This window comes from Microtus pennsylvanicus, chromosome 1 (assembly GCF_037038515.1).
Source record: "Microtus pennsylvanicus isolate mMicPen1 chromosome 1, mMicPen1.hap1, whole genome shotgun sequence".
In the NCBI taxonomy this organism is placed as follows: domain Eukaryota; kingdom Metazoa; phylum Chordata; class Mammalia; order Rodentia; family Cricetidae; genus Microtus; species Microtus pennsylvanicus.
Window position 1 is genome coordinate 154,856,955 of NC_134579.1, and position 13,397 is coordinate 154,870,351.

A 13,397-nucleotide genomic window follows, 5' to 3' on the forward strand; every position below is an offset into this window, starting at 1 on the left:
CTTTATTGAGACTTTTAGGAAGAAAGGCAATTATCATTAGTCAGTGATTATAAACGGGATTTTATTTCAGGATTAAGGATGAAGCCTGTGTTTACTTATACTTTCAGATATGTAACCGCCACTGAGAAACACACAGTAAGAACTGTGCCTGCTGCTCCAGGTTCTGTGATTTCTTCATGTTTCAATCCTGTTTATATAGAAGGCCTTTTTTCTTTGGTGTCCTCCATCCAGCCTGGCTTTAATATACTGTATATCATCTTCCATGCTATTTTATGTGGCTTGCAGGAAGAAATGTGAAGGAAACAATTCTTTTAAATTTAGATTTACTTTTCTCAACACCATGTCCATTTGTTGGTTTCTATATTTGTTTGTTTCTGCTGCTGAAAGTTTCTCTGATGATGTCAAAGCAAGGCCCTGATATATAATTGTAACATAATGCCATTGCAAGACACTTGTTCTTTTTTTTTGTACATTAGGATTTGGTTTTACTGTAGATAACTAGACCATCTAGTCTGTGATTTTTATTCACCCAAGTAGTTTCTGGTTGGTCAATTTAGTGGATCTGGTATTCAATCGAACCTGATATTGATTACTTACTCTTAGAAATTTTGTGCAACCATTCTTTCATCTATCTTGCGGGCAGGATATCTTTGTAGATCAAAAGAATTTGGGACGAGTTTTCATCTACAGTTTATGTTTGGTACAGGATAAAGTGTATTTCAGTACCAAAGACACTAGAATGCTGGGTTAAAGCTCAATGAAAGTACCAGGTCAACTTCAGCATGTTCAATCTGTTGTGAAGTTGAAGTTCTTTAGGTTTTATTAAAAAGGTCTTGCCATTAATCTGTGGATGATCATCTATAATCTTGTCTGTAAATGGGGTGTTTGGTGACAGCCAGTGTATCACTTTTAGGCAATAACTCTATTGGATGTAACCTTATGATAAAAATTCTGCCTCACTTATTCATTAGTAAATTCATTTAGATCTCCTTCAGAGCTGTATATCATTTAGGAACGTTCATCTTTATATGTTTTCCACAGTACTAATCATTAATTTTAGCAGTCTTGACAGAAAGAACCAAAAGGTGAATGTCTGCATACATGGTTGGACACACCACTTTCAAGTCCCCTCATACCTGGGAAAAACCCTGGGTCCATTCTCCTGTTGTGATGTAGCTGTCCTCATTCCCCTTGACTGACAGCAGAACTTCCTTGTGGTCTGTAATTGACAAGGATGTTTGTGTTCTTTCTGGCTGGTGGTTTTCCACAGAAGCTTTGTAAAGGTATAAAAGGCTTTAGCTCTGGAGAAATAAAGGTTGTTGTGCTTACACCTGAAAAGAAGCCTTCTTGTCTCAAGCCCATCACCACCCACCTGTATAGGCCTCCAGGCTGAACTGGCACAGACCACTCCCCACCTGCGTCAGCTTCTCTAGCCAGTCATCAGGAAAAGTTCCTGCAGGTGGGCTGCTCAAATACCCCATCACATCCATCAGAACCTGAAATCTACAAGTCCCACTCCACCACAAAACTTCCTATTACCTCACCACAACCTCAGTGGAAGTCTGAAACACAGCCTGCTACTAGACACAGAGGACCAAGAAAGGAACAATTAAGCACAAATTGTGATTGCACAGAGTGGACCAAGAGAACAGGCCCAAGAGAGAATACTGTGGCTACCTGAGACTCAGAGAACAACAGTACAGAGCAGACTAAGAACAGTTTCAAAAGACACAGACAGCCACACCAAGGATTGGAATAACATACAAAGACACTGCTTGGACCAACTGGAATAAGAGATTTGTAGGGGCCAATAGAAAAATTTATCAAAAAGCCTAAAAAGGAACATGGGACATCAGAACTCAGTGATACAGAAAGACTTTATCATGCCAAACCAAAACAGGAAAAGAATATGATTATAAAGATAACTTTATGATGATGAAGGAGAACTTTAAAGAGGAGATAAAAAGTTCCCTTAAAATGGTGGAAAAGCCAAAAAATCAAGAAATCGTTCAAAGAGCAGAAAAAGAGGACTGCTGAGAAGACAAGAAGAATGGCACTGGGTTTTGATCCTAGTGCACATATTGGCTTTGTGGGAGCCTAGGCTGTTTGGATGCTCACCTTACTAGACCTGGAAAGAGGTGGGAGGCCCTTGGACTCCCCACAGTGCAGGGAACCTGGTCTGCTCTTCTGGCTGATGAGAGAGGTGGAGTCGATTGGGGTGGGGCAGGGATATGGGAGGCAATGGGAGGAACAGACAAAAATTTTTAATAAATAAATACCTAATAATAATAAATAAATATAAATAAAATTCTAAAAAAGAAATCGTTCAAAAAAACAATAAAGAAACAAGAGAAGCACGCAGCTCATAAGTTCAAGACTTGAAGATTGAAATACAAGCAATAAAGGAAACGTGAACCAAAGGAATTCTGGACAAGGGAAATCTGGGTAAATGAACAGAAACAACAGAAGCAAGCTTAACCAACAAAATACATCAGATGGAAAAGATAATCTCATGTTTCGAAGATACTATTGAGCAAATAGAATCACTGGTCAAATAAAACATTAAATCCAATAAATTCTTACCACAGAACAGACAGGAAATATGGGATACCATAAAAAGACCAAACATAAGAATAATAGAGATAAAAGACTGAGAGCTCCAGCTCAAAGGCACAGAAAATACATTCAACAAAATAATAGAAGAAAACTTTTTCAACCTAAAGAAGGATATCCCTATGAAGGCTCAAGAAATATATGGAACAACAATAAACTTGACAAAAAAGTACTCTTGTCATGTAATAATTGAAACACAAAACATACAAACAAAGAAAAAATGTTCATAGTGTCAAAGGAAAAGTTCAAGTAACATATAAAGTCAGAGATGAAAGCCTGAAGGTCCTGGACACACAGACTGCAGACAAGACACTAAGAGACCATGGATGAAAGCCCAGACTAAGCTGTTTTCACTACTGAAGCTCTGTAATAAAGTTTGAAGTCAGTGATGGTAATGCCTCCAGAAGTTCCTTTATTGTATAAGATTGTTTTGGCTACCCTGTGTTTTCTATATAAAGTTGATTAATGTCTTTTCAAGATCTGTGAAGAATTTTGATGGTATTTTAATGGGTATTGCATTGAATCTATAAATTGCCCTTGGTAAATTGCCATTTTTACTATATTGATCCTCCCAATCCAAGAGCAAGGGAGATCCTTCCATTTTCTGGTATCCTCCTGTTGTAATAGGATCGGCGGGGCTGCATCCCCAGCACCCCGGCCGCCTGCAAGCTTATGCCCGAAATAACAACACACAAACTGTATTCATTTAAACACTGCTTGGCCCATTTCTATCTAGCCTCTTCTAGGCTAATTCTCACATATTAATTTCGCCCATTTCTAATCATCTGTGTGTAGCACCCCAAGGTGCATATACCGGGAAGATTCTAGCCTAGGTCCATCATGGGTTGGAGCTTCATAGCGAGTGCGTCAGAGAGCAGAGCTATCACGTCTACCCAGGAGAGGGGAGCATGGCGTCTCTGAGCTCACTTCCTCTTCCTCCCAGCATTCTGTTCTGTTTACTCCTCCCACCTATGTTTTAACCTATGAGGCCAAGCAGATTCTGTGTTACTTAACCAATGACCTTCCTCCATCATTTCCCCTTTTTCTGTTTCAACAAAAAGGAAAGGCTTTAACTTTAACATAGCCAAATTACATATAACAAAACAGTTATCAAGCAAGAATTATAGTTACCATATTTATATCTATTTTATCTCTTATCATAACAATGGAAAACTATAACTATAACTATCTATCTTTCTGCAACTCCATCAAAGACGCCAGAAGAATACAATATTACCTAAGCAAACAGAAAGTAAGCAATTTCCAAATTCTAGAAATGACAGAGCCATCTCACTGCCTGTACAGTCACCCAAAGTTCCTCTGTACCGTTGGGGCATCAATCTTCAGCCTTCAGGCTCATAGTATCCAGCAGACATTTTCATGAAGCAGGAAAACTCAAAGTCAGTTCAGTCACTATCTGTTGTGTCCTGCAGAATGTCTTGCAGACTCCTTCATGAACCAGGAAGCCCGAAAGACCATCTCACCTTTAGGCAAGTTGAGCAGTCCTCTCTCTGTGGGTTCTCAGTGTCCAGTTTATGCAATAGTCCAGGCAAGAATAGTTTCTGCTCAAATGGCTATCAAACTCTATAAGGATCCTCTTTGATGCCCATCTTCTTCTTGAAGTAGATTGGTGCTGCCAGGAGGAGAATGTCTCATTGTCATGAAAAGTTAAGTTATTAAAACATTAAATGCCATATTCTGCAGTCTTTGAAAGATATGAAGAATGTCTGTCTATCTAACTGAAATGTATCTCTCAGTATCTAGAAAATCTAACTAACATGACGACAAGCTTGACTATTACTAATGATTATCCATTAACCTATATTTCTTAATTATACACTACATTTATTAATGAAATACACAATCACAATATCTTAATCAATAGCAGAAATATGCATATACATATAACAAAATTGACCTTAAATCTCTATCAATAAAGCAAAATCTATACTAATACAAATTATTCATATCTATATCATATCCCCCTTTAAATGTAAAAGAACATTTATAAACCTTATTTGGGAACATGGGCGCAGGTTTTTCTCTTCAAACTGCTTCCTGCTGAATGGGGTCGTCGTTAATTAGGTCTTTCATGGTATAACCTGCGTGCTAGTTTCATCTCAGTTGGCAGTTAAGGGAAGCAATTTTCTGAAGATGTTCACAGCAACCCTTCAGGAGGGCGTGGTCCATCATACCATATCGGAATAGAAGAAATGAACAGGGTCTCATCCTCTGTGAAAACAAAATAAGAAACTCCTTTCCAAGGCATCATGTCCTTAGATCCAAATTTCAAAGTCAAGGCATTTTCAAAATATCTATGTTGGATTAGTTCAGCAGCATTTATAAACAAATATCTTTTAGCAGCTGTTGCTCTTTTCTCAGTATTCAAACAATTCAAAGAGAGCATAAAAGCATACAGTATCACGATTCTCTGTTTATTTTCCATCTTTGTACAGCTTTATTTTAACTCTATTTTATTTATTTTTAATTTTATTTTTTTGCTTTTTGAGACAGGTTCTCTGTATCTTTGACCTGGAATAACTCTGTAGACCAGGGTGTCCTTGAACTCTCAGAGATCCACCAGTCTCTGCCTCCCAGGCATTGGGATTAAAGGTGCATGCTACTACACCTTGAACTCACAGAGATCTGTTTGTCTCTGCCTTCTAGGCACTGGGATTAAAGGCGTGTGCTACCACACTTTGAAATCACAGAGGTCAATCTCCCTTTGCCTCCCAAGTGTTGGGATTAAAGGTGTGTACTACCACACCCAACTCCTCTCTTTCTTCCTTATTTTTGTTTTTTATTTTAAGAATTTTAATTTTTAGCCTGCATATATTTGTAACACACAGTAAGCCATTTAGAAGTTTTCATTGTCTTTGAATCTCTCTTTACTATAAATCTCTCTTTTTCTGACCACATGAGTCTTTAATTTACTAAGCAATATCAGTAGGCTTTGATGGCTGGATCCAGCCCATTCCTTAGCTTTCCAGAGTCATGGCTGAGGTACTGGCTGTAGTCATGTTTACTGCCACAACTCTATGGCATTTCAAGGTTTCTGCCAGAAAGTAAGTTGCAGCATTATGTCCACAGACAACACACAAGTCCTCTCTCTGTAGTCGGCCCTCCTGCCTCAAACAGTCAGAGTTTGCCATGGCAGGACGGCCCAGAAAGTCGGCATTTTAAAACAACACAGGTTTTTTTCCGGCTGCTGAGTCAGGAAAATTTCAAAATGGAGGACTTACCATTTTCTGCTAGCTCTGGGGCCACCAGGTAGAGGCGGCACTCAGCACTTTAATTCTGAGACTGAGCATGCAGCACAGAAATTCTTTCCATCCAAGTTACGTCCAAATCTGACACACAGAGCACTGCGCAGTCTAAAAACACGGCTCTGTATGCCATGCTATCCTGCCTGCTTAAGCCTGTTTCTGCCTTCTGCCCAGGTGCAGGTGGGGAGCGCTGAGCCAGCAGCATGTCTCAGAGCACTCTCCTTCTGATCCCAAGTGGGAACACAAACATCCAGTCCCATAAAAGCCACTGTAATGTTTCAAAGTCAGAGTTCACACTGGCAGCACAATCCCAAGAAGCTGTGCTTTAAATTGACACAGGGTTTTTTCTGCTGCTGTTGCCAAATCAGGAAATCTCTCTACAGCACGCCACCAACAAACAGCAAAAATCTGTGTTAAACTCTCTCTCCCTTATTTTTAAGCCTTCTCAGGTTTTTAAGTGGATTTAGTCCATCACGTTGGGCACCATTTTGTTGTAATAGGATCGGTGGGGCTGCATCCCCAGAACCCCGGCCACCTGCTAGCTTATGGCCAAAATAACAACACACAAACTGTATTCATTTAAACACTGCTTGGCCCATTTCTATCTAGCCTCTTCTAGGCTAATTCTCACATATTAATTTAGCCCAATTCTAATCATCTGTGTGGAGCACCCCAAGGTGGGCATACCAGGATGATTCTGGCCTACGTCCATCCTGGGTTGGAGCTTCATCACAAGTGCCTCAGAGAGCAGAGCTATCACATCTACCCAGGAGAGGGGAGCATGGCATCTCTGAGCTCACTTCCTCTTCCTCCCAGCATTCTGTTCTGTTTACTCCTCCCACCTATGTGTTAACCTATGAGGCCATGGAGATTCTTTATTACTTAACCAATGACCTTCCTCCATCCTCCTCCTCAATTTCTTTCTTCAAAGTGTTAAAGTTCTTGTCAAATAGATCTTTCACTTCCTGGTTTAGTGTTACCCCAAGATATTTTATGCTATTTGTGGCTATCGTGAACGGTGATGCTTCTCTGATTTCCCTCTCTGCTTCTTTATCCTTTGTGTACAGGAGGGCAACTGATTTTTTTGGAGTTGATTTTGTGTCCTGCCATGCTACTAAAGGTGTTTATCAGCTGTAGGAGTTCTTTGGTGGAGTTTTTGGGGTCCCTTACGTACATTATCATATCATCTGCAAATAATGAAAGGTTAACTTCTTCCTTCCCATTTCCAATCCCTTTGATTCCCTTATGTCATCTTATTGCTATTCCTAGAACTTCAAGCAGTATACTGAGGAGGTATGAAGAGAGTGGACAACCTTGGCGTGTTCTTGATTTTAGTGGGATGTCTTTGAGTTTCTCTCCATTTAATTTGCTGTTAGCTGTTGCCTTGCTGTAAATAGCTTTTATTATATTTAGGTATGATCATTGTATCGATAATCTCTCCAAGACTATTATCCGAAAGGGATGTTGAATTTTCTCAAATGCTTTTTCAGCATCTAATAAACGTAAGAAAACAATATAGTGGAAGCCAAGAGTCAAAATGAATTCAAATGGAGAGAAACTCAAAGTAATTATACTAAAATGAAGAACAAGATAAGGCTGTCCACTCTCTCTATAGCTATTCAACATGGTACTCGAAGTTCTTTTTTCAATTAATTTATTTATTTATTAAAGATTTCTGTCTCTTCCCCGCAACCACCTTCCATTTCCGTCCCCGTCCCCCAATCAAGTTCCCCTCCCTCGTCAGCCCAAAGAGCAATCAGGGTTCCCTGCCCTGTGGGAAGTCCAAGGACCACCCACCTCCATCCAGGTCTAGAAAGGTGAGCACCGAACTGCCTAGGCTCCCAAAAAGCCAGTATGTGCAGTAGGATAAAAAAACCCATTGCCATTGTTCTTGAGTTCTCAGTAGTCCTTGTTGTCCGCTATGTTCAGCAAGTCCGGTTTTATCCCAGGCTTTCAAAGACTCAGGCCAGCTGGCCTTGGTGAGTTCCCTATAGAATATCCCCATTGTCTCAGTGTGTGGCTTCACCCCTCACGGTCCTAATTTCCTTGCTTGTGCTCTCTCCTTCTGCTCCTGATTTGGACCTTGAGATTTCTGTCCGGTGCTCCAATGTGGGTCTTTGTCTCTGTCTACTTTCATCACCTGATGAAGATTAATATTCAGGAGGATGGCTATGTGTTTGTCCTTGGGTTCTCTTTCTTATTAGGCTTCCCTAGGATCACTAATATAGGCACAATGTCCTTTATTTATGGCTAGAAACCAAATGTGAGTGAATACATCCCATGTTCCTCTTTTTGGGTCTGGCTTACCTCACTCAGGATAGTGTTTCCTATTTCCACCCATTTGCATGCAAAATTCAAGAAGTCCTTGTTTTTACTGCTGAGTAGTACTCTAATATGTATATATTCCATACTTTCTTCATCCATTCTTCCATTGAAGGGCATCTAGATTGTTTCCAGGTTCTGGCTATTACAAACAATGCTGCTATGAACATAGTAGAGCGTATACTTTTGTTGTATGATAAGGCATCTCTTGGGTATATTCCCAAGAGTGGTATTGCTGGGTCCAGGAGTAGGTTGATCCCGAATTTCCTAAGAAACTGCCACACTGTTTCCAAAATGGTTGCTCAAGTTTGCATTCCCACCAGCAATGGATGAGGGTACCCCTTTCTCCAGAACCTCTCCAGCAAAGGCTATCATTGGTGTTTTTGATTTTAGACATTGTAACAGGCGAAAGATGGTATCTTAAAGTTGTCTTGATTTGCATTTCCCTGATCACTAAGAAAGTTGAGCATTAACTTTAGTGTCTTTTGGCCATTTGAACTTCTTCTGTTGAGAATTCTCTTGTTCAGCTCAGTGCCCCATTTTATAATTGGGTTGATTAGCCTTTGGCGGTCTAGTTTTTTGAGTTCTTTATATATTTTGGAGATCAGACCTTGGTCAGTTGTGGGGTTGGTGAAGATCTTCTCCCAGTCAGTGGGTAGCCTTTTTGTCTTAGTGACAATGTGCTTTGCTTTACAGAAGCTTCGCAGTCTCAGAAGGTCCCATTTATTCAATGAGGCCCTTAATGTCTGTGCTGTTGGGGTTATACGTAGAAAGTGGTCTCCTGTGCCCATGTGTTGTAGAGTACTTCCCACTTTCTCTTCTATCAGGTTCAGTGTGTTCGGACTGATATTAAGGTCTTTAATCCATTTGACTTGAGTTTTGTGTGTGGTGATAGATATGGATCTATTTTCATTCTTCTGCAGATTGACATCCAGTTATGCCAGCACAATTTGTTGATCATGCTCTCTTTCTTCCACTGTATACTTTTAGCTCCTTTATCGAAAATCATGTGTTCATAGGTTTGTGGGTTAAGGTCAGGGTCTTCTATTCGATTCCATGGGTCGACTTCTCTGTTTTTATACCAATACCAAGCTGTTTTCAACACTGTACCTCTATAGAAGAGTTTGAAGTCAGGGATGGTAATGCTTCCAGACGATCCTTTATTGTATAAGACTGTTTTGGCAATCCTGGGTTTTTTGTTTTTCTATATAAAGTTGATTACTGTCTTCTCCAGATCTTTGAAGAATTTTGATGGGATTTTGATGGGGATTGCATTGAATCAATAGATTGCTTTTGTTAGAATTGCCATTTTTACTATGTTGATCCTCCCAATCCAAGAGCAGGGAAGATCCTTCCATTTTCTGGTGTCCTCTTCAATTTCTTTCTTCAAAGACTTAAAGTGCTTGTCAAATAGATCTTTCACTTCCTTGGTCAGAGTTACTCCAAGATATTTTATGCTGTTTGTGGCTATTGTGAAAGGTGATGTTTCTCTGATTTCCTTCTCAGATTCCTTATCCTTAGTGTATAGGAATGCAACATATTTTTTGCAGTTGATCTTGTATCCTGCCACATTACTAAAGGTGTTTATCAGCTGTAGGAGTTCTTTGGTAGAGATCTCTTTAATCAGATTAATGACTACCTTCAATGTCATCATAGAATCTTCATCCAACAACAAATAGAAGCAGATACAGAGATCCACAGTAAAATATTGGGCCTAGCTTCTGAAGACCAATTCATGAGAGGGAAGAATGATAATGTGAGCAAAGGGGTCTGGTGTGTGATGTTGATAACAACAGAAAAAGCTGACATAAGCTCGTGATACCTCATTGAATCTGGACTGATTGTGAGGGAACCTGCATAGGATCAACCTAGGACCACTTATGCAGAGGACAACTGTGAGACTCAGAGACTTTGTGGGATGATTGGCAATGAACAAGGATTATTCCCTTGAACTGGCTTCCACTGGCATCTTGGAGCACATTCGTTTTGGAGGAATACTTTGCTCAGTCTCGATATAGAGCAGAGGGCCCTGGTCTTGCCTCAAAGTGAAGTCTCAGTTTTTATTGACTCGCCATGGGAAGCCTTGCCCATTGTGGGGATTAGATGGCAGCTTGGCAGGGAAGGGTGGAATACAAGGATTAGAAGAACTATTGTGTTAAAACATTCTTGATAGAAAAAAGAAAAGTAAATAAATAGGCACCATACAATTCAGTAACTATTGAAACCAATGATGAAATTAAACATATTTGATTGCTGGATTCATACTTCTCTTACATATATTGGAATAAGATTAAAGCTTCATGAGATTTAATTTCACATAAGGGGCTTCTCCTCAACCTGGAAGAATTCCATGATGTCATTAGAAGGAATGGGATCATCATATTATCTGAACAGACTCCAGAAATGCAGATTTTTCACAGATTCAATATGTACCAGTGAGAATGTGTGTGTGTGTGTGCTTGTGTGTGTGTGTATTCAAATAAAGTAGGAAAGGTATTATTTGGGTTGTAAATGCATGAAAAAATTTTGTTAAAATATCCCCTAAAGCCAGTTTGAAGAAAATATAACACTTGTATTTTAAGCTGGACAAGGACACACAACCATTAAGTGAGAAGAAAGTTTTGTGAACTGAAGAAGAAAATTGGTAGTAAGTTAAGCAGAAGTGCGCTGCAGAGGTGTAAATACTAAGGAAGGTCATACAACATGTATGTGAGTGTGATGTGATGGAATTTCTTAGGTTATCTTTTAATTAAAACAATAGTAATTATTACACATAAAACAAAACTGGGTACACAGCCAAACCTATACTGATGTAAATTTCACTTGCTATCTTGAAGGCTGATTTTTCTGATTCTCAAGTTAGAATAATTTTCAATTTTCTGAGAAAAGGGCTGTTCAAACTTCTTTGCAGGATTTTGAGATCATACTCCTCATACTATATCACCTTGACTATCCTTAACAAGGCAAGGTGTTTATACTTGCTACAAATTGGAATCCTATGTCACATTGATATCCATGGGAGGGCTGATATTTTCTGAATGGAAACAGAGAAGGAGGAGATTGTGGATATAGGCAGATGGGAGGCAGGGGAGGTCTGAGAAAATGGGAGGGAGATGGAACTGTAGCTGGGATATAAAATAAATAAATACATAAAGAGGAAGTTGATTTGCTTTGTGTTCCTTTGAGAGACTCTTCCTGTGATATCCTTCTCTGTCACATCTTAGTCACCCAGGACAGCTCATTACAGAATCAGAGGTCATGTCCTTTTACATGTCTGTCTTTAAATGTACTAAGTTCAAAAGGAGAACTCCAGTCCTGTTTACCTCATATTAAATGCTAAGTAAATCTTACAACCAAGCAGAGAAAGATTTGCCCAACTGTTGGGGACCAGCCTCAACAAAAGTACCACTTGTCAGGGTAGTAGTGTGGAGATTTAGGAAAATTTGTAAAGAATACTGACCAATATATCTGTGTAATTGTATCACACATGAAAATTTTTATGACTACCATTGAAATCAAGACACAGAAGCCATCCAGCAGTGCAAAGAGATCTACTACATGGCTCATATGTGGCCATGTCTACCCCTTTATTCCCCAGCATCCAAACACCTGGCAACTTTGAATCTGCTTTCCACCACACAATTTTCTCTTCATGGTCATATGCAAACCAACTGAGACATTAAAAGATTTACTGAAGAGTCCTTGAGATCCATCCAAGTTGTCATATGTATCACTAATTTATTTTTTTCTTAGTTGTTGAGTAGTTTTCATGGTGTGTTCATATCATATTTACATTATTATATATGAGTGAGTTCTTTATCAATAGTATATAGTGGGATCATCTTTTACAGATTCAATCAGTTGATTTGTGTATTTTGAGTATATTTTATACAATAAAAAAAGAATACAAAGATGCATTTTAAAATAATAAAACAGAATAGTACTGAGAGGGAGTTCCAATAAGTACTGAAATTGCTCACATATAATTTCCAATTGGTTAAAATATTCCAGGCTCCAAAAAGTATGAGTAAGATTTAATAAAACTGTATTATCATGATACAAGAAAATGAATAGAACAGTTGAAGTTCTTTGGTTATTTCCACAGTTAAATATTCTGCTGCTAGAGCAAAGCAGGCCTTGCTTACACCCTATCTCAAAACATTCTATAGGCAAACTACTCCCTGGTTGGAATCCAATGATACCTCCTTAAAGGAAATGGAACCTTAGTTGGATCCTGAGACTTTTGTTTGAGGGAGAAGCATATCTACCTCTATTCCTGAAATACAAGGACTGGCTATTAGCAACGCATGTTGAGAATAACCTTGTGAATGCAGAACTCTCTGATCTAAATCTAAATGGGACATTTGTTTGAGGTAGAAACACAATAACCTTGAAGGAATAGAGATACGTTTCAACTCTCTGACTTTTGGTCAATTTGGAAATAAGCTAGTATTTTTGGGCCTCCATGCCCTATTTTTGTTCTGCTTTAACTGCAGTCCATATCCATCCACTGAAAGAGACTCATCAGTTCACACTCATCAATGCACCCTCACAGTGGCAATGCACAGTCTAGAAGGCAAGCGAAACAGTTGAGTTGGAAAATGGTATAAGAAGAATTTATGAGTAAGTAACCTGGAATGTTTCCAGATGTTGGTCCTCAAGAAATTCTATCATGGTCAATATGTAATTTTTTAAAAAAGCTTGCTTAAATTCAGGCAAAAAAAATAATATATGCCTTGAACTGATGGTCACTTCACAGTATCTTTCCTTTGCAGATTTTCACAAGACATATTCACAACGACTACAGAATCTAAAGTGAGACAAAAACTGTAGTAAATCAAAGATAAAGCAGGAAAAATTGTCAAATGACTAATTGATCTATGAAAACTGATACTCATGGAGGGAGATATGAGGGAGATTATGTAATAGACAAAATATTTGCCTTATCTTCTATTTATTATATGTTGTATGAAGGAAGTATAAAAGATATTATTGAGTGTTTGAAATGTAGAACACAGAATCTGTAGTGATCTTGTTAAATATCCAAAAACATTTTATAACACTATAAATGTAACTGATTCAATGGTGGTTTGGATGATTGTAGAACAGCAGGATTCAGAAAAATTTAGAATTGCAGCCGATTATTTGTTTTCAAGACAATGGAAGCACAGTATTTGGTAGATATTCTGTTACTGT